Consider the following 20,399-nt stretch of genomic DNA (forward strand, 5'->3'; position numbering starts at 1 on the left):
AGACATGCAAGAATGCTAGTGAAATCTCCACCATTTAAGCCACCCAGATCTCTGTTTGCTCTGTGCGGTCAGATCAGAGCAAAGCAGGCAGGCTAAGGCTGGGCTTCACAAGTGTTGAATAATACTGGTTTTAACTTTGGATGAGAAAACATTGCCCATTTTCCTTTTTTGAAGGAAATAGGTATAGAAGCACTAGTAATTACAAGTTATAACTACTTTCTAGGCCATCTTTCTACTAAAAGATCAGTTATCAGTAATCAAATCTGAACTATTTTCTTACAAACTACTGTTTTCTTACAACTACTGTTGCACCAAAACTCTGTCATAACCCACATATACCTTTGTAGGGGGTCTACAAAGTAGATGAAAGTAAAATATCCCCAAATATAGTATAGTAGTTGGAGATTCCAGAAGTTTAGGAATAGTCTTGCACCTATATTTTAAATCTTTTGACAGAAAATGCGTAAGTATTTCCAAAATAACACAATTTTTATTACTAGATATCCAGTGGATTTTACGCTGTATGAACAAGTTGTGGACAGTTGACAAAAATCATTCTATACTTTACTTCTTTTGACTTCAGACTTAAGCCTTCTTCAATCTGGGATACCAGTATTTTCAGATTAGTATTTTGTATCTGAGCTTTAGCAATACAACTAAAACCAGTTGAGATCCTTTATATTGAATCACAAATCATACCCACTGTTAATTTGATATAGTGCAGTACAGGAGATGTCTACAAGTAGTGATAGATTCAATACTATCCATTACGCATTTTTCTGTTTTACGCCTCCTTAGTCTGCATATGTAGATGGTGTGGATTTCCTGGAGTTTTGATGTACACATTACGTTTACTTGCTTTGCTTAATATGAACTATTCTTAAATTTAAGATTTGCTGAATTAGGCTCTAAATCTCTTACACTCTCAACCAAAAAAGCCAGTAGTCTTAGACACTCATGGCATGTTAAATAGCTATTAAATGATGGTCCTCAGGGACAATCTAAGACATCCTCTCCTTAGCAATATGTTAATGGTGCACAAGCTTTTTGAGTAGTATAAGAATTTCAAATACTGACTCTCAGCATTTGATCTATTGGCTGATCTGGTTATGTCTGTGAATGGCATCAGATAGATCAAATGTAACAACAGAAGATTTATAAATCATTGTGTAACATAGCAAAAAGACTTCCTAAGGAACAGGGTAAATCTCTGGGCCAGCATAGGCAAAGCTCCAGTAATATGGCCAAGAAGCTGCCAGTTAGTTGTAGTTACTAATCAACTGTATGCTATTAGTTGTAGGTGCTAAAAACAGAACTCTTGCTAGAAAAATCTAGGTGAGAAACAATAATGCAACACAAAACCTATTTTCAAAGTAGGTGTTTCAAAATATCTGCAAGATATGTTGTATCTTCCTTTATCACCTGCTCAATGCAAGAAAGAAATAGAGTGGTTCATGCTGGGATTCATAATCTCTGTGGACTGTACCATGGTATCAAAGATGAAGTCAGCTACCATCTGCTCCATTTTATGCAAAATAGATGTGGCCCTTGAACTTCTGGCAATTTTCCAATTCAATCCTCCATGCAGATCTCTAACACTCCTGCTTTACAGGATATCCTATTATGCAGCTCAGACAGTAAATTTTACTATTCACAGTCAACTATTTGTTGACCACATGGACTTTGACACAGTGGCAGGGCAGAAAAGTATCTACTCTTGTTTTTTTTTTTAAAAACCTTAGGAGAATGTTCTGAAACAGTGTATATACTTTATTATATTTTTCATTATAATGAAACAAGTTCATTTTTTACCACCAGGTTTGTGCAAGTGTTACAGGAGTGCATAATTACTAGGTTTTACTCTTTTAACCTTTGATTTTATTTTTTTTTAAATACATAAATCCTGTTGCACTGTTAACTTAAAATTAAAGACTAGAGGCTTAAAAAGGTAATTAATGTACAATTCAAACAAGAAGCCTGATGCAAACAAACATTTTAGTGAACTCAGCTATATCATTGCAGTGCAGTAATTTGGATTTCATAGAGAACTTGCAGATTTTGAGTTCTTTTTCAAGATATCATTCAGATTCAATAATGTAAAAGGATAATTTGTCTGAATTGTCAATACCTCTTAAAAATCTTAGGCAGTTCTATTTTTCCATTTATCTTCATGCTGGCATTTTATTACCCGAGACTGAGGTAGTACTTTGTAGTTACTGTTAGAAAGAAACTTGTAATATATATATACATATATGTGTATGTATATCTTCAAAGATTCCAGATGTGGTGGAATGCTGTGGCTCCCTGTTCAGAAAGTACTGCAAATTAAAATAGTGTTTGTTCCATTTCAAGTATGTGAAGCATGCTGTCGACGTTTGATTCATATAAATATTCACTTACGTTTGGTTTTGCATTTATTAAAAATGAGCAATAGATTATTTTTCCAAAAGTCACACCTTGGTCTGCCTGTAAAATATTTTTTTGTATTTTAAAATGTTGGAGCAGAACATGAAGTATAACTCCAAAAAGCCATAAATTTTTTAAATTGCATTTTTGAATTTCACTACTTATTATCAGGAAAGATAGGAATCAAGAATAGCAAGCATACAAAGGTGAAATTAATTCACCTTTTGAACTCTCAATGTGCACGTATTTAGGATTTGATCCTAGTAGTCCTAAACAGTTTATCAAATCCAGGGACCCATTCGTATTCAGATAAACTCTGTGATAGCAGGGATTTCTTATCTTCAAAGGAGGAGAGAATTCAGAATCTCAATACAAAGAAAAACCCCATACACCTGATAAGAACTGTAAATCTTTCCTTTGAAGACTGACACTATGAAGGATTCCTGCTCAGAGAAGCCAGAGCAATATTTTTAAGTAACAATGTCTGGACTTAGATGTCATACCCTACAAAATGCAAATATTTTGATGAGAGAGTATGCTAGAAGGTAGAAGTTATGGGAACTAAAGTGGTTACTATAGCAGATTCAACTCGAGCAGTAGCAATGCTGGAAGTGTCAGTCTAAACAGAACTCCCATGGTTACTGGCATTTTCAATTTGTTGTCATTTCACTCTCATCATAGAGACCTTTATGTCACAGTGACTACTGATAAAGGAACCCACAGCACTCCTGCAATAGTGACTCCTGGTTTGAAGGACTGATGGCTTTTCAGAGACGTTCATAGTTTAGCTTCTTATGATGGATTTCAGCACGATGCCAAGATTTTAATTTTGCAGGGTGTTAAATAAAAGACCAACCAAATAAAAAGAGCAAAGTATTAGCTATACTACAGATAATGCCCTTCTTCTCTATGTGATTTTTTTTTGCAGAATGTTTAATTTTCAGACTACTATCCTGACTGACAACAGAAGTTCTAAGGCTCAAGTAGGTCCAGGTGCATATTTACAGTCACGTCTCTCAAATGCTGTTAGTCTATTGTCCCTTTGTTAAATGTTAAGCCAAGATGTCTGTAAATGCTATGGGGCATGGAATGTGTATAGCTTGTCTGCAGGACAAGCAAGAGATGATGTGCTTCCTTTTCTATATACTTGTTAGATCCTGGAACTGAAAAGGATGCAGCAGTAAGTGTTTGGGAACATTCCAAGGAGACTGTATACTTTTCCTGCAATGTTATCCTCCTGCTATCTCATTCACTTCCAAATTGTGCAGTTTTATCCTTTAAATTTTTCCCCAGCTTCCTTCCAAGAAATATTTGAGCCCACAGGACAGTTTTGAAAATGTTTATCTTCGAAAGTTACTAACTGAACTTACTTTAAAAGGGAACACGGCTGGCAAACACAACAGAGAAGTTATTTTTCCCCTATAATGATTTAGCCTTTGATGCACAGACAGATGGTCATGATCTCCTCCTCCTCCACCCATGGATTTTTCTAAAATGACACCCAAGTTTTTCTTGGCAGCAGTTAGAAAGTCTGGCAAACAGCTCACTTCATCTCCAATTATATTGACCACATTAATGCAAAAGATCAGCAAATGAAATGTTCCATATTCATTTGGAAGAGATGAATTAAAATTTGCAATGAAGTAGGATAAACGCAAATTAGAAACAAATGCCAGCTACTTACATCCACCCTTATATCTAACAATATACTGTGGCCCATTTTTTTCTTGAAGGTGTAGGGTGTTAACTCTCTTATAGTGCTTCTTAAGGCAGTAGCACTTAATAGAATTAAATTTCTGAGTATGTCTTAATAGACAGAATAATACCCATTTGGTTTGAGTGTTTTAAGGAATGCTAGAGAATAACACTTTCCTTCAGTGCTCCAGGGACACCAACTCTTCAGATGAATGTTATCTCTGGATTTATTATCAAAGCTTTTTTCACACTTGTCTGTGCTTGTCACAAACTCTCCTGGGCACAAGAAAAGCAACCAGGAATGTGACTAATTCCCTGTTCAAGGGCTTCTAGCTGAATATTTTTTCCAAGGCAGTACCTACCATGCAACACACATTTCTTTTGCAAGGCAAAAATGAGGAAATCTTGCTGGCATTTCTTTTTCCACCCAATTACAGGCTCGCTTCTTTCTCACACCGTGTCCTGTGGCAACTGCATGTTAGCTCCTGTCTGCTCATGACTGGTGGGCAGGTTAATACTTCTCTACCAGCATATGAGCCATTGTGAATAGCTTTACCTGTGGCAGCTAAGTAGTGTCCTCTAGGGAAAGGTATATCTTTAAGCAATTATATTCTAATTATTTATTCACCATCTCTGTAGAAGGGACAGTAGGTAGAATGTGTTAAACATCTGCTGTATATATATTTCTGTGAAAGTAAAAAAGTCCCATTAAAAAAAATGGTATTTTTTCTACTAAAGTATAATTACCAACAAGTTACATCAGTGAAGATGTCTTATGATGACAATTTGCTGTTCTACCCAGACCATCTCTAATTCTGAGTCTGATTCATTGCTGTGAATAATATAAAATGAATTGTGCTCAAGGTGTTTAGAGTTCCCAGCTATCTAAAAGTATTTCCTAATTCTTAGCTACTAAGCTATGAAACTGAAGACATCTGATCATTCTGCTCAGCAGAAAAATTCTGTGCTTATATAACTGTTTAGAACAATTGGACCTGGGCAACTGTGTATTATTTCCTAACATTTATATTTGTGCACGCTACAGCAAAGTTATGAATCAAATCTCTTATTTCAGGTCTCTGAATATTTAAAGGAAATGTCCAGCATTGAATCATAGACAACAGGATTTGAAATGACATCTTCAACCTAAAGCATGTCCAGTCCTACTTTTTCATCAATTCTTATCTTTGCCGTAAATATCACACCCTCCTACACTGTATATATTCATTACACAGCTGCTGCTCCTCCTCTAAGCTAGCTAACACAGCTGTAGTTATAGAGTGCAGACCAGATGGCCAGTCAAAACCCTGCTTCCTATTGTCTGCAAAACACAATAACTATTGCCAATAATCTCTGCTTCTAGGCCCACACCTTGTGTGTTTTAACTAACACAACCATTTTTTCCTTAGTCAAAAACTGGCTTTTATCACACATTCAGCACCATGATACTTCCTACTGTTTGATTAGCATCCTCAACTCATTTTGTCCCCTCCTTTTTTGTAGGAGAAAAGTTTACTTTTAAAACATAGTCCTTTTGACCTGTTTTAGCCTTGCTTTTAGCCATGCTGTGCAAGGGAGTTCTGCTGTGCATTAGCTCCTAAAGATTTGACTATTTCAGCAAAAAAGAAAACAAAGCTTTTTTTTCTCTCCAGGCTTCACACATGTATCGTTTCCATGATAACATAAGGAAATTGTATACATATTTGGAGAAAATTCAGAAATGGGGATTTACAGATAGCACCAGTCTTACCGTATGAAACAGGTTTGGCAGTTACTCTACAGCAGTCAGTGGAAGCGTGGCCATCAACTTGAGTCAGCTGTCAAGACTTGTGAAGGGGAATAGTGGCAACAGCAGCTTGTAAAAGAAATGGATAAAAGAGCTTCCTATACTGAAAAGATAAAAAAGGGATCATTTTTCTGGTGGTATAGGGAAGGGGGGGCTCTTGGTGTATTAATACCTCATGTGACTTTATACTGATAGGGCTGGCTAAATACATACTCAGTTTTTATTAAGGCTCTAACATTTGAAATGGGTAATATGTACAATTAGTTCCAACATCATAGGAATAACATTAAAAAATACTGATCAATTGTTTGCTTAAAAATTGTTCGGGGTTTTTAGTTCTTGTGTTTTGTTTTTTTTTTTTTTTAGAACTACTATCCACTGAAAATAATTTAAAAATAATATTTAAAAGTTAAAAAAGTCACTTTCTGCTCATATTTGGAAGCGTAACATCAAAATCTCTAGTTTTCTGCATCTACCTTTTTAAGTGAGCCATTTTGTTTGCAAATTCTTTGTTAAACAAGCGCACTCCTCAGAGCCAGTACAGCTGGGGCCTCTCTGTATAAATATGTTTAGCTCCATGATCTGTGCAAGTTTTATTGCTAATAATCTAATCACATTTCATAAGTCCAACTAGTCATAATATAAACCTGATTTTCATGGCCTTTCTGCTGTACCTGTTACTCCATTTTCACAAGTATAAATTCAGTTCTCTAGTGATTTTAAAGTATCAATCATTTTAAAGCGCAACTGTTGCTAACCTGTGTGCTCAGCAGTTCTTTCTCCTTTTTATACTGTTCCCTTTGAAGGGAAGCCAAACATTTCTGTATGGGTAGCTTTTGAAAAGGGGGAATATTCCGACGCATCTGAATGACAATCTCTAACATTTACGGGGACAAAACAGAGTCTAAGAAAGCTGAATTTTAAACTGTGTTTATTTGGAATGTACAAAGAATGTTTTCAACCAGAATACTTGTGATCTTTCTCAGTCTTTAAAATTACCCTTTTGTAAATCAGTAATGCCTACAAACGCTGTGCAGCAAGCAGCAGATAGTGGTTGTCCTCAGACCATTTGAAAGAGTAAAAACACCCTACTAATTCCAAAGACAATCTTCTCAGCAGCATCTCTCTCCTGTGAAACCCCTGCAGCTTTATAGACTAGCTTGAGTTAACACCACCCGCCTATTCAAGACCGGAGGTGAAAATGTGGCAGTGGGGAGAGTTGCTGGCAGACAGTCCTGCCAGTGGCACGTCAGCTAGCTTAGCCACCTTTGCTGCTCACTGTGCGGAACAGAGAGGGAGAGGCGCGGTCTCTCATTTAGGGCAATTCCAGGATGGTAACATGTAGTCAGCCCAGCTCTTTCCGATTCCTCCTCAAACGCACCCAAGCCAGGATAGACATTAAAAACTAATGTGATTTGCTTGAGTTTAAGTATCTCATTTTCACCATTAGGCTATGAATCTCTAACAGCTTCATACTCTCAGTGGTCATGAGGCTTTGCCCTGTTGAATCAATTACAGCTATCCAATCTCAAAGTAAAAGGCATAAATTATATGATGGCTGCATTAAAGAAGGTGGTCTAATTACAGAATCGCAGAATAGTTGAGGTTGGAAGACACCTGAATTATATATAGTTCAACACCCCTGCTCAAGCAGGGTCAGCTAGAGCAGGATGCCCAGGGCTGCGTCTCCAAGAACGAAGGCTCCACAATCACTCTCAACAACCTATTCCAGCATCCAGTCACCCGCACAGTGAAGTGTTTTCTTACATTTAGATGGAATGTAATGTGTTTCAGGTTGTACCCATTGCCTATTGTCCTGTCACTGAGCACCACTGAGAAGAGTCTGGGCATGCTCTGCTTAAAAAAAGGAAAGATACATTCCTGATCCTTTTGAAATGTAATTGTTTAGTAGCACCTGGAAATACAGTCTACCTCCAGAATGACATAAACATGGGTAAGAAATGATGGGGTAGACCTTCAGTCATTACAGGAAGAATCTTCATGCTGGCCATCCTCGGCACTGTTTAGCAGTGCCTGTAGTAAATGAATAGCTGATGAAGAGTAGCATGAAAGACAGCAATCAGTCCAGACAGTAATCTTCCTTGTAGCCAGGACAAAGGCATTCCTTAGTGGAAGAACTGCAAGAAATCTTGTTCAAATGAGCATGTTATTCTTTGCTGTAGCAAATTTCTGCTAGGTAGGGAGACAAGAGGAATTGGAAGAGTACTACAAATTATCTGCTGCTGTAGTTACACTTTGGCTATAACAGATGCCGGCAACCTGGGGAATGCTCTAATCCGTCCTACTTAACAGTGATCCACAGGACTAGGGTCACCCTCCCCACCCTACCCTAGGGTGCTGTAGTCCCTTCCCCCATTAAGATTGGCAGTTATAGGCAGTGAGCTGTTGAATCCTGTTTCATTCATTTTATGCGCACTGTCAGCCCTCTTTCCGGTCTTTCCTTACTGGCTAAGGAGCACAAAGAATTCAGAAACCTAGAGAATCTGTCCCTTTGAAATTGTACCTATACTCAGTGAAATGCTATGAAGAGCTGTGTAATGCAGTTAAAGTGGCATCTAGTGATCTTGCTCTGACTAGTCTTATTGAAAATTTCCCTTTTTATTCCAAGAAGGTTTTATTATGCAACAAGGGTAAATTAAACAGCTGCCAGGTTTAAATGGTGAAAAACTTAAACACCTGATGCCACACATAGTTCTGATACTGAAATGTGAGCCATTAAAAAAACCTGACAGACTTCACAATCATAAAGCCACTGCTCAAAACAATTAGAGAAGACCTGCAATTTTATATTAAGTCTTGCTTGTATCCAAGAAATTATCAAATTTTTCTGTCAGGAAGCTCAGCAAATTTTTTCAACATGAAAAGGCCTGATTAGAAGTGATAATGTTTTATAATTTATTGAAAATAAAAAAGAATAGATAATCTTAACTTCATGAAAAGGAAGATTGCAAACACTTGCTTAAATCAAACAGAGTTCAGGAAGATACTGTGCAAGCTTCCCCCATGCAGTGCTGCCAATTGATTTCAATTCTAGCTTGAAAAACACCTGCTATTTTAGCCTTGGGCCTCTCCTTCCATAGTATTTTTATGGCTTAGAGAAATATACACCGCATTTAGATTTGAGTCCTCTTTTCTAGAAAGCACAACTTATATTGATTTCTCAGGAATCACAACTGGGGAGAGCTGCAGAAGGGTGCATGAAAAGATTGTAGTTGAGTGGTTGTCAATAATATTCGCATACAGACTCTCAGGATCTTCCAATGTGATCTGGGTAGTGTGTAATTTCAAATTAAGCCTGAAAAAGTAATGGTTGAATCACCACTTTTACTACATACTTCAGAGCACGAAGGTCAGAACTAAAGGAATACCTTATAGTATTGTCACCACGTATATAAATTAGAGGGTCCTTGTGCTCTTGTACTGCTTATTTAGGCTATTCTCTAGATGAAAGAGTTTGAATTATACAGTAGGATCTTAATGATACACACAGCCTCACAGAGCCTTCTGCACTAAACTGACTGAACCCCAACACAGATTAGTCATATTTTCATGTCCGTGTCAGCTGCTGTGATTTTTTTTTTCCCCTGGTAACACTTCAGTTAGTGACTAATTCTATACACAACCATGCATATGTGAGATATGGCACTCACTTGCCTAATGCAAAATATATGTACCTGGAATAGGCTACAAATTCAGGTAGACGTCTAAACCTTTTAGCCTGTAGAAGAGAATGCAGTTGCTCTAACATACAGTAAATGAGAGACTGAGATTAGAGCCATTAGAGAAGGGCCAACTACGTAGCATCATCGTTCATCGATCCTGCATTAGGGATAAAGGTAGTGGCAAAGAAACTCCACAGTTGCTCAAGGCATAGTTGCAAATTAGCATTGTTAATGTTTGTAGCATAGTTGCATACTGACACCATTGCTGCTTGTGGCAGAGAGTTGAAGCAGGGAAAGAATTCTTTCTCCTGTTGACTGCAGCAAAGAAGCTCATTTAATTTAGACTTCAAGCTATATGAGATACAGCAAACATTGTTTTGAACAAAATGCTTTTGGCAGACTTAACAACAAACCCTTAGTGGCAATATGTTTGATATGCTTTTGCATTTAATATACTATAGAAAAATGGCACCTCATAAAATTATGACTTATTCCTAACACTTCACTGATAGATGACTCAGTGAGACTACTTTTGATTAGTACTTAACTCTTTAAAACATGTTTTGGGAGTTGAAGTGGGACAGTGGATGGATGAGGTAAGCTGCCATCCTACTTAAAAAAATCTCTGAAAGGTAGTACAGAGACCTTTGTGCTTTATAAAAAAACCCACAGATTTGTTCTGTCCTCTCACAACAAAATGGAAATGTAATGGTCAAGACTTAGTCAATGGCCAAGATGGACCTCAGTCATGCAACACACTTCTTGCAGTAATTGTTTTCCAGTAATAGCCCCATTACTTGTATGCAAGTAACATTACAAAATAGATATGCGTGTGTTTATTATAACAGTTTTAAGTCATATCTCAGTATTTACTACAACAGTAACTACCTGGGTGGTATCACATACTGTGTACTTTTGCACTGGTCTGTGTAGACTCCAACGGTCTCCGAGTTCCTGAGGAACTGCATACAAACTCCAAGCTCAGAAAGGGCCCATCAGTCCAGCTGCAGCTTACCTTCCATTGTAAGATGAATGAAGACTTCTGTTACTACTTACAAAGTTTCCACATTTCTAACACTACAGGAATTCTTCTCATGGTGCCTCTCTATAGGAATGCAGTTCAAGCACAATATCAGGGAACAGCAAGAGCAGGTTGCTCCCAAAGGGAAGTTGAGCTAGCAGTGCTGGCAGCACAGGCTAGGCAAAGACATCACCTCAGGACACACTCCCACAGCACTGGAGACAGGCAAGCAGAGCAGGATGATAACAGCAACAGATCCTATCAGTGGTCCAGTGATTATCAGGCAAGAGAAAATTCAAGGTCTATCAGGGGATGCATGACAGCACTTCAGGAACAAGATCAACAACAGGCACATCCAAGATACAGCTCGGAAGAGACTGAAAGGCCCAGCCTGAGCTTAAATGGAGTCCCTAGTCCAAGGTGTGGGAGACCTCAGGTGAGGCTCGTCAGAGCAATTACTGAGAAAACTTATTACTGCACCTGACACAGAACACTAGATTTTGTGATGTGATTTTTAAGCCAGTGTCTTTTTACCATTAGCAACATAAAAAGAATACACATGTAGAGAAAGCAGGAGAACATTTACATATGTTTTCTATTCCCCAGTTTTCTTGTTACTCTGGAACAGCCTTTGCACATATATCACTGTTCTCTAAAATACCCAGCATCCTTCTCCTCCTTCTGTAATGTTTGGTGTCTTTTATGAACTTGACTTCCTTTCTGATACATGGTGCCCCAAATGCTCATTAGCTTTTGAAGTCCTTTCATAAGCAATAAATTGCTTTATAACTACCTCCAGAATGTGACAGAATCAATTTTCCTGATTTCTCTTCCTTTTGTATCTATGGGTGTTTTTAAGAAGCTCATTTAACTAGACGTAAATCTATATTAAAGAGATTCTATACTCAAATAAGTACCTGGAGCATCTGTTAAAAACAAATTTTAATTTAATAAATAATGTTTTTAGCAATTATTTTATAATATGTTTCAAGTACCTTGTGCTATACTTAACATATGTACATATAAATATGTATGTAGATATACATGTATATAACTAATGCACAAATATAGTTACATTCTCATGCATAAGTGGTCTGCCACAAAAATTTGCATTTAATGGTGAAGACAAAACAATTCTAAGAACCAAGAGCCTACCCTAATCACAACACACTACGAGACAGTAAGCAAAAAAAAAAAAGGAATAAAGAAGTATGAAAAGATGACAGTAGTTATCTACATATACACGAAATTAAATTAACTGATAATCTTCAAAATTAATGATATGAGATATTTTTTATTTAGAAGTAGGTATTTGCTTTATGTATAAAGTGGAAACATGGATTATTTTCATGTCCTGTCATGCGCAGGAGTGAAACCTTCTATATTGCCTAAAGCTCTAAACGTGTTCAGGTTGTATCTGACAAAGTGGGCGCAGTTCAGAGTTGAGCCCTGCAGCATGGACATCAGCCATATTCAACAGCCAAGTCTAGTCCTAGAAGGCTTTAGCGAAAGAGAATTCTGACAGTCTTCCTGCACACAGTGATAGCTTTACCGGACAGCAGGGACTACAAGTGTAGGGAGTACTGTCTACATCAAAGTTGGCACCCGTTAGGAACAAGTGTATTCCGGTGGAAACTTCATAACTATGGTCAGAACCAAGTAGGTAATCAGTGCAGGCTCCGGAGGTCATTCATTAAATGCTTTCTGATGTTGAAACAAATAGGCTGTGCGTTTCTCAAAGCTTCTGCACTGCGTAGAAAAAAATTCTATTTTATTGTGATTAATTATTATAGAAACTTATAGTTAGCAGTCCTAATAAAGTGTAGTGTGACCCTCAGTATGGATTATTAGAAATACATAAAACCCACTGGAAATAATTTTTTGAGGTAATCATAGTCTTACTCAATATGGATTGAAATCAGATTTTTCTGAAACTGGTGCCTCTATGGGCAATTGACAGACTTGACAGACTAGTAACCTCTTTAAAAAAAAAAAGTGAGTAACAGTGGGAACCACTTTGGAAGTTCTTGAAAGGCTAACAGATATAATGAAGAGAATTAAATCCTACCATACATGAAAAATGTCTCTGACTATATGGCTTCAAAATTGGAAAATGTTTTTGGTCATTGCCTCATCTCTTTCATTTCTAACTTCGTTGGCTTTTAAAAATGTATTCAGCCTTGTAGATTGTTCTGTGGTGGAATTTGTATACAATATTTATTCTGTTATACTGATTTATTTTCAGTGAGTGGGATCTTTTATTTTATAAAATTAAATTATAACATTATGGTGATTCTTAATGTAGTATCTCTAAAGAAACAACTCCTTTTAATCTTCACAGAATACATACATAATGCCCATAGGAATAATTCATAAAAATAAATCACATTGACACATTCCATGATATCTTGTAAGGCCCTGCAGGGTGGCAGTGGCAGCAGCCACTTTTATTTACCATGTGCCTATTCCCCCAAAAGCTTTCTGTCCTAGTTCTAATTTGGCTTTACATCATGCTAAACGAATTGTTTTGATTTTTTCTACATTTGAGAGACTATCTGATATTTCATTGCTAACCTTTCTAAAGGCTGACTGTAGACCAGACGCATCACCATTCCATCCTCTGTAAGGAAGTTATAGGTACCAACAGCAGTTCTTCATGTGCAATTTCTCTGCTGGTGTGAGGGCTTAAAAGAAACGTTAAACCAAATAATATGAAGAACTGTAGGATCACAAGATCATAGGATAACTCACGTTGGAAGGGACCTCAGAAGATCAACAAATCAAATGCTACGTGGGGATGACCAGCTATCCTAGGTACAGCAGAGCTAAGTCAGACCAAGAAGGTGGCACTGAGCAGGTCACAAGACCAGTATCATGAATGTCATGATATAATGGTATTCTCTTGTGTCATGCTAGTTAGAGTTGCTTACATACTACAGTGTCACTGTTTATCATTAACTGGTAGTCTGAAAAGCAATCCCACAGGAAACTTTTCTTGTCTCAAGAAAGCTCTTATAGGCTTCTTAAAACTGTTTTCTTATCAGTCAAAATAGAGCCTCTCCTATGCAAAATAAAAGCTGGAGACCTCTTTTTCAAAGTTAAGCTTTACCTGTTCTATGGCCTTCTTTCCAGACTTGCATCTACACTGGATATTACAGTTCTGGACCTCTTAACCTAATACCATCCTGTTTGGATATTGTGTATCCTATAACGAAGGGGTGAAAAATACGTTCTGAAAATGTGAAATGCAAATAAGTGATAATTCATAGTAATAATCTATAATGTTTTATTTTATTTATAAGCTACAGATGCCCAAATAGCCGTAAAATTTACTACAAAGAAATTTTCCTGCTTGTTTGGAGTTGTCCGAGAAATGGCCTCGTCTCACTGACTGAGTAAAACATTTTCATTTTTAGATATACATACCTCATCGTATTTTACCATTCCAGCTTAACCACCATAAATGCAATATACAAATACACAGCTGCAGCATAAAACTAAAAAAAACCAACAAACAGCACCTCCCCCCAACAAGCAGGTCTCACTTAACTGATATTCTAATAGTTCCTGTTTCATTATTTGATTTAAGGAGAGTTTAAAGGCTATATTGATACTGAGTTTCAACATATGTTTCACAGTGTTTTTATAATATCAGGTAGAAGGTGTAACCATAGAAACTGTTTCCTATCGAAATTAATACATATTTTAAAACATGATCAGAGAAACAGAGGAATTGGGTGAGTGGGATTTTACATAGAAAGTTAAATTTATGGTCTCTGCATACAAAAAAATTATCTCGAAAATCCCTGCTTTCACAGGTAATAGAATCTTAAGATACTTTTTAGATATTCTACAGCTGTTAGGAAATGCAGGTCATATTTATACATTCTAGTAATACTTCTACAGGTGGTAATTTTAAAATATATTTCTCATGAAGTTTGAAAAGATATTTAAAGAAGTTGTTAGACAGTGTCTCTTTAAATCTTTGTGTATGAAATAGCAATAATGAGGGGTTTTTTAGATGAACATTATTAGCTTTTTCAAATTAATGTAGTATAACCCTAGTGGTAACTGGTATAAATTACCAAAGGTTTTTTTCTACATACATCTATCCTATAATCCAAGATTAAAATGCAGTCATATAGGTATGCAGAATATTACCCACTTCTAGTTTTAAATGTTAAATAACTTAAAACCTTTTTTTACTATGTGTTTCATTTGAAGATCTTATAGTTTAGTTCCTCTTGGCAACCCTTTAAGAGAGGTTATTGTCTACTCTCATTTTACATGTGAGGCAACAGAGATAAAGAAAATGAAACTGACCTATGCAAAGTTACTCCATTATTGGCAGAGTTGAAAGCCCAGAGAGAAAATCATAGCTCTGCTGAAGAGAAATCTAAAACTTTGAGGTGGTTCAAGGGGACAGGATTCTGCTGCAAGTCTTCTATTTGTGCTGCTAAAATATTTTCCTTAAAAATAAGAGCCAGAATTGTAATATTTAAACCGGTGAAGTGGAAGACAGCATTCAAATTTATTTATGCAACAGTAGCCTTTCAAAAACCTTAAACTGAGTCTGACATGCAAAAAAATTTGCAAACTGTACCATAATTCTTGCCTCCCAGAGATAAAAGTATGTTCTGAACTTCAGCTTGGGCTCAGCAACCCCTCAATTTTCAGTTCTGAGCCAGGACCCTGATGGCAATGCAGCTGCTCAGGTCTCTAATAACCATCACTTCAATCACCATCAACAATGAACGTAAACTTTGGAATTGCCTTGAGCTATACAACTAATTTGAATTTTTTGTGCAGTTTGAAAAAGAGTGGATTAATACTAAACAATGTTAGAAAAATCTCTCGACTTTGAAATAACGATTTTTCTTATGGAACTTAATGAAAAATTTCCACATGTAATATGAATTATTTTGACAGGCTGTGATGTTTGTGCTGGAAATATTACCGAAGGGACACTAGATGGGCTATACGTCGGTCCTCCTTTGAAGCCAATAGCTTCATATCCATCGACTTTAATCAGAACAATATTGTGGCAAGTACCTTTTATAACTGCTTTTATTCTGTTCTTTTCTTTATGGAAGACACGCTTATCTTCCATAAGACCAGTTCTTCTATTTGTCTTTCCAATAACCTTTAAATGTATTATCCAAGTTAACAGAGGGTGATTGACTCAAAGATACTAAATCCCTACAAGTGTCATGAAAGTAAGAATCTGGGTAGAAGACACTGAGTCCTACGAAGGCAAATGCAGAGAGAGACTGACCTTTACCCATTCTGCTTGGTCACCCCAACAGTTTGCATATAGTAGCAAACTAAGCATGAAACCCTGGGCAAATCACAGTATGTTCTGTATTGTAAAACCTTAATTTTACAACTAGAGATAAGGTGATGTAAAGAATGTAAAATGACTGTCTAAAATCTCAGATTGTATCAGAAAACTTGGCCCTTAGAGCTTTCAGTGGCAATATATTTATCCCGTATTTGACGGAGAACAAATACAAGTCTTCCCCCTCAAGGCTTGGATCTCCCCTACTGACTTTGAAAGAGTTGACCTCATGGAATATGTTTGCCCCATTGACAGTATTAAAAAGCGTCATTACTTGCTGACTCTTTTTTCATGATCTCCACATGTACAACTGCTGAGTAGTTAAAACAGTTCAATATGAACCAAATAAATTCATGAAGGATAAGCCCTCAATAGCCATTAAGAACAATAATCAAATGCAACTTCTTGCTTGAGAAACTCTTAAATTTCTTATTGGCAGAAGGGGGAATGTGCCAGATACAGGACGACCCTGCTCGTGCCTGGTTCTTACCTACTTCCCTGCGTGTCCTGTACTTTCTAATGATTGTTCTTTCTCATTACTCTGGAAACAATGCAATACTGGGAACAGGCACAGGGCCAAACCCATTTCCACTCTCCAGAATCCCACTGAATAGTTAACAATGAGAACATAAGAGAGAAGAGATTAAACTGAAAAGAATGGACATCATAATGGGTTGTTATTTTGGAGATAGGCTGCTGGGCTAGGTGGACCTTTGGTTTGAGCAGCATGGCCTTTCTTGTGTTCTCTCTTCTTATAAGCTGTTGAAACTTGATTAAGGGTCATATTTCATTCGGAAGCCTCTGTTTGACACATGCCAGGTCTCCAGGACCTGCAGCTAGGATAGGATTACTGGTGATTTATGATGGCTCTGGAAGTTATAACTAATGCTGTATAAGCACAGAAGAACTGAAAACATAAATATGCTGTTTAGAAAGTAAACCCCTCTCAAAAAAAAAAGAAAGGTAAAACTAAAACCTAAAAAATTTGCTTTCTTTGAAGTGTACTTTACCTCTAGGCTTGAGACCTGTATGGAACTACCTACTATGTGGTATAAGATGCATAATTTTCTACATTAGTTTCTAGTCTGAGTGCAAACTCATAAAATTCCAGTTGGACACATTGTTGAGTTGGATGCTGTACTATTCTATAGCATCTGGAAACTATGTAGTTCAGTAAGTATCTGCATGTGACAACGTCAAAACCATGTGAATGCATAAAATGTCTCATCTACATACGGTAAAAGAGGGGATCAGATGGGACAATGCAAACTAGTTCATCAAAAGCATGGGTACCATTGTTGAAGTCATTTGGCCTTGAATATTTGCATGTCTGTCATGGAAACACTTTATGGTCAAAATAGCAATATGCTATACACAGCAATTCTATCACATTATTATTTCTGAAACTGTTTTTTTTCCCCACTCTGAGACAGAGAACCAGTATTTCCTGGATTTTAGATAATCAAGTATTTTCAGTAACTGTGTCAGCGCCCCCAGATTTTACTATGTTAAGTGCCACATAAGTTTAAATTATGGGGGATGAGACGTATTTTGTGGAGCTCAATCCTAAATGATTCATGTAAAAAGAACATTAAATGTAGTCAGTCAATAGTTCTATGAACAGAGCACTTGCAAGACTCTCCCTTATTTCTAACAGAAATATTTATATTAATTAGAGTGACATTATAAATACATATGACAAGAAGACTGCCCACAATTGTATTCCCAAATGAAAATTGATATGCAGATATTTGACAAAATAATCATGATAATGTATGAGGAGGAAAATACTTGAATATTCATATTCTTTATATGAGAGTCCACCTAAGATGAGGCTGCCGCAGCCTTTAAATAGAACTTTAAGATATTTTTTTTCTTCCTAAAACCTTAAAGAAACCCCAAATCAATGACAGAAAACAATACTAACCCCATGCATTACCACTCCACTGATTTAAGAAATTAAATTTTTCCGTTGCAATTCAAGGTGTAGTTCTATGTGCTTGGTATAAAGAGTTCCTATTATTCTTCAAAGCTGTGATTTTCCTCTGTAAATTTGGCCTTCTCTGTCATCCCTTGGTTCCCCAGAATGCGTAATCTGACGGTCCATTAGTTGTGTGAGGGAGACAACCTGTTCCCTTCAGTGCCGAGGAGGGAACTGGTGTTCAGTGGGAATCTCATGCATGAGAGGCCCATCTGGGATTGGCTGATGAATGGTTGTAGTCAGACTTCAGTTACATTCTTTCAAGCAATTTTAGAATGGAAAACATTGTCTGTGGGTTATATGGCTTTTGATTACATTAAAACAATTATTTCCTGGCTCCTCTGAAACTTTGGAGATGGGGAAATGTTCAAAAAAGTCTGTGTAAAACAGATTGTGGGTTCCAGCTCCCGGTGACAGGCGGAATACCAGAAATCATTCTGCCAGAAGGGAAACTACCTCAAGTTCCCTTCCCCTAGCTTTGCATCCTCTGCCTGGGTTCTTTGGTCGCTGACAAGGATTGACCTCAACTAGCCTTCCCCTCAGTGGGTGCACCAACACAGTCTCCTCTTTTCTGCTTTAATCCGTTTCCATTAACTGTGTGTGATATGATCTCCTCATTTTGCTTGGTTGAAATTAGCAAATAAGTTCACGATTTATTAAGGAAACGCATCCATCCACATGAACACAGGGTAGTTGTCTACAAGTGATTTCCTGCGGAAACCAGGCTAAAAATGGTGATATCTCTGCTTTATCCTCTCTGCAAGTGAGCTCCGTTCTGACTACCCAGCCAACGTCTCGCAGTGCGAGTGACCTTCTTGCTGAAAGATGCTTTGCCCGAGTTGCTTTCAGCAGTAATGTGTATCCAGGGGATATTTCAAAACTGCTCACGTTGAACTGCATGATGCAATCCATCATACAAATTTGTGGTGAATATAGTTTACATAGGAAACTTAAAACTTTATATTCATTTTCCCACTGAAAAGAACACCCTTTTATGATCTCAGTTACACGATTCTTGGATGTAATCTGTGTTTTCTGAGTTTCTAAATGAGTTTTCTCAAAATGAAGTGCTCTGAGGTGGTGCAGTGGCAGAGCGCCTGCAGCCTGTCCCACCAGGAGCCTGGTGCGCCCGTGCCCGGGGCTGCTGCCTGGAAAGGTCAAGATTCACTGCAAAGAGGTACTTTTTCCTCCAGGGATATCAATCTGCTTTTGATTTAATGGATGTTTTGCTTAGGAATGTGTTTAGGTGTTTATTTAAATTAAGCTTTATATCATACTGAATTTTTTTTAAGTCACCTTTGAAGACAGTATCATTTCAGATTAATTTTATAAAGCTAGCGTAAATCTCCTGTGACTGCTTATTTCTCTTAAAGTAGTAAGCCACTGTAAAAGCAAGAAAACATGTCGCTGTTAACTTCAACTTGTTAACTGGTTTTAGTTAATTTAAAAAGGTTGGCTTAAACAGAGTAAGTACCCAAACCACCTCCTGTGTGAATTTAAAGTCACTTTTTGATTTAAACTGTTCACTTTGCCGCTGGTAGCGTTCAGGTTCGTTTCTTGGACTCCCAGCGGGAAAAGGGGAGTTTCCCGGGCCCACACGGCCGCCGAGCCACCCCCGGCATGGAGCGGGGGGCCCGAGGGCCCGGTGCGGGAGCGGGCCTGCCCCTCCGGCGGCAGGACAGCACCAGGGAAGGGGGGACGTGAGACCTTCCCCCCGCGCAGGGAGGAGCCGTGCCGGGTGCTGCCGCCCCGCCGCTCGGGACGGCCCCCGGCGGCTCCCCCGGCTCTCATAACCGGCTCCGGGGAGGGCTCGGCCCCGGGGGCCTGAAGCCAGGAGCCGTCCCCGGCCCCTCCCGCCCGCTCGGCGGCGGCCCGCGCCGCCCCCTCCCGTCACAGCCGGCCGGCGGAAGGACAAATAGTCCTCTCCGCATTGTTCGGCCACGCGCAACTTTCGGACGCCCTCGGGCGGAGGCGGCCGCCCCTCCGCCGGCCGCGCTGCGGCTGCCGGGGCCGGGCTCTGGCTCCGGCTCCGGCTCCGCTCTGTGCGTCCCACGGCGCTGCCGCCTTGCTCGCAGGGCTTGGCCGATAGGCCGGCTCCGCTCCGCCCCAGGGACCCGGCGGCGGGGCGGGCGTCGCTTTCTGCGGCTCTCGGGCGGCCGCCGCCCGCCCCGCCCCGCCCGGCAGCCAGCCCGCCGAGCGGCGTTGCTGCGGTCGCGGCCGGGGAAGGCCGCGCTGTGCAGGGCCAGGCCCCGCTGCCGAGAGCGGGGACGGGGGAGCCCGGCTCCCGCCGCGATTTCTCTGTTTAATCGCTTTTTTTCCACCCTCCCCCCCGGTTCAACTTTCTGCTTTTGTAAGAATTCCTCTTGCGGAGATCGGCCCTTACGGCAAGCCAAAGTTTTTCGCTATTTCCCGCTTAGCCAGAAGTCGTCGGCGAACACTTTGTCCGCAGCAGTAACAAATTTGGTATAGCTGCCAGTGCTCCCGCAGAA

This window comes from Rissa tridactyla, chromosome 9 (genome assembly GCF_028500815.1).
Source record: "Rissa tridactyla isolate bRisTri1 chromosome 9, bRisTri1.patW.cur.20221130, whole genome shotgun sequence".
Classification (NCBI taxonomy): domain Eukaryota; kingdom Metazoa; phylum Chordata; class Aves; order Charadriiformes; family Laridae; genus Rissa; species Rissa tridactyla.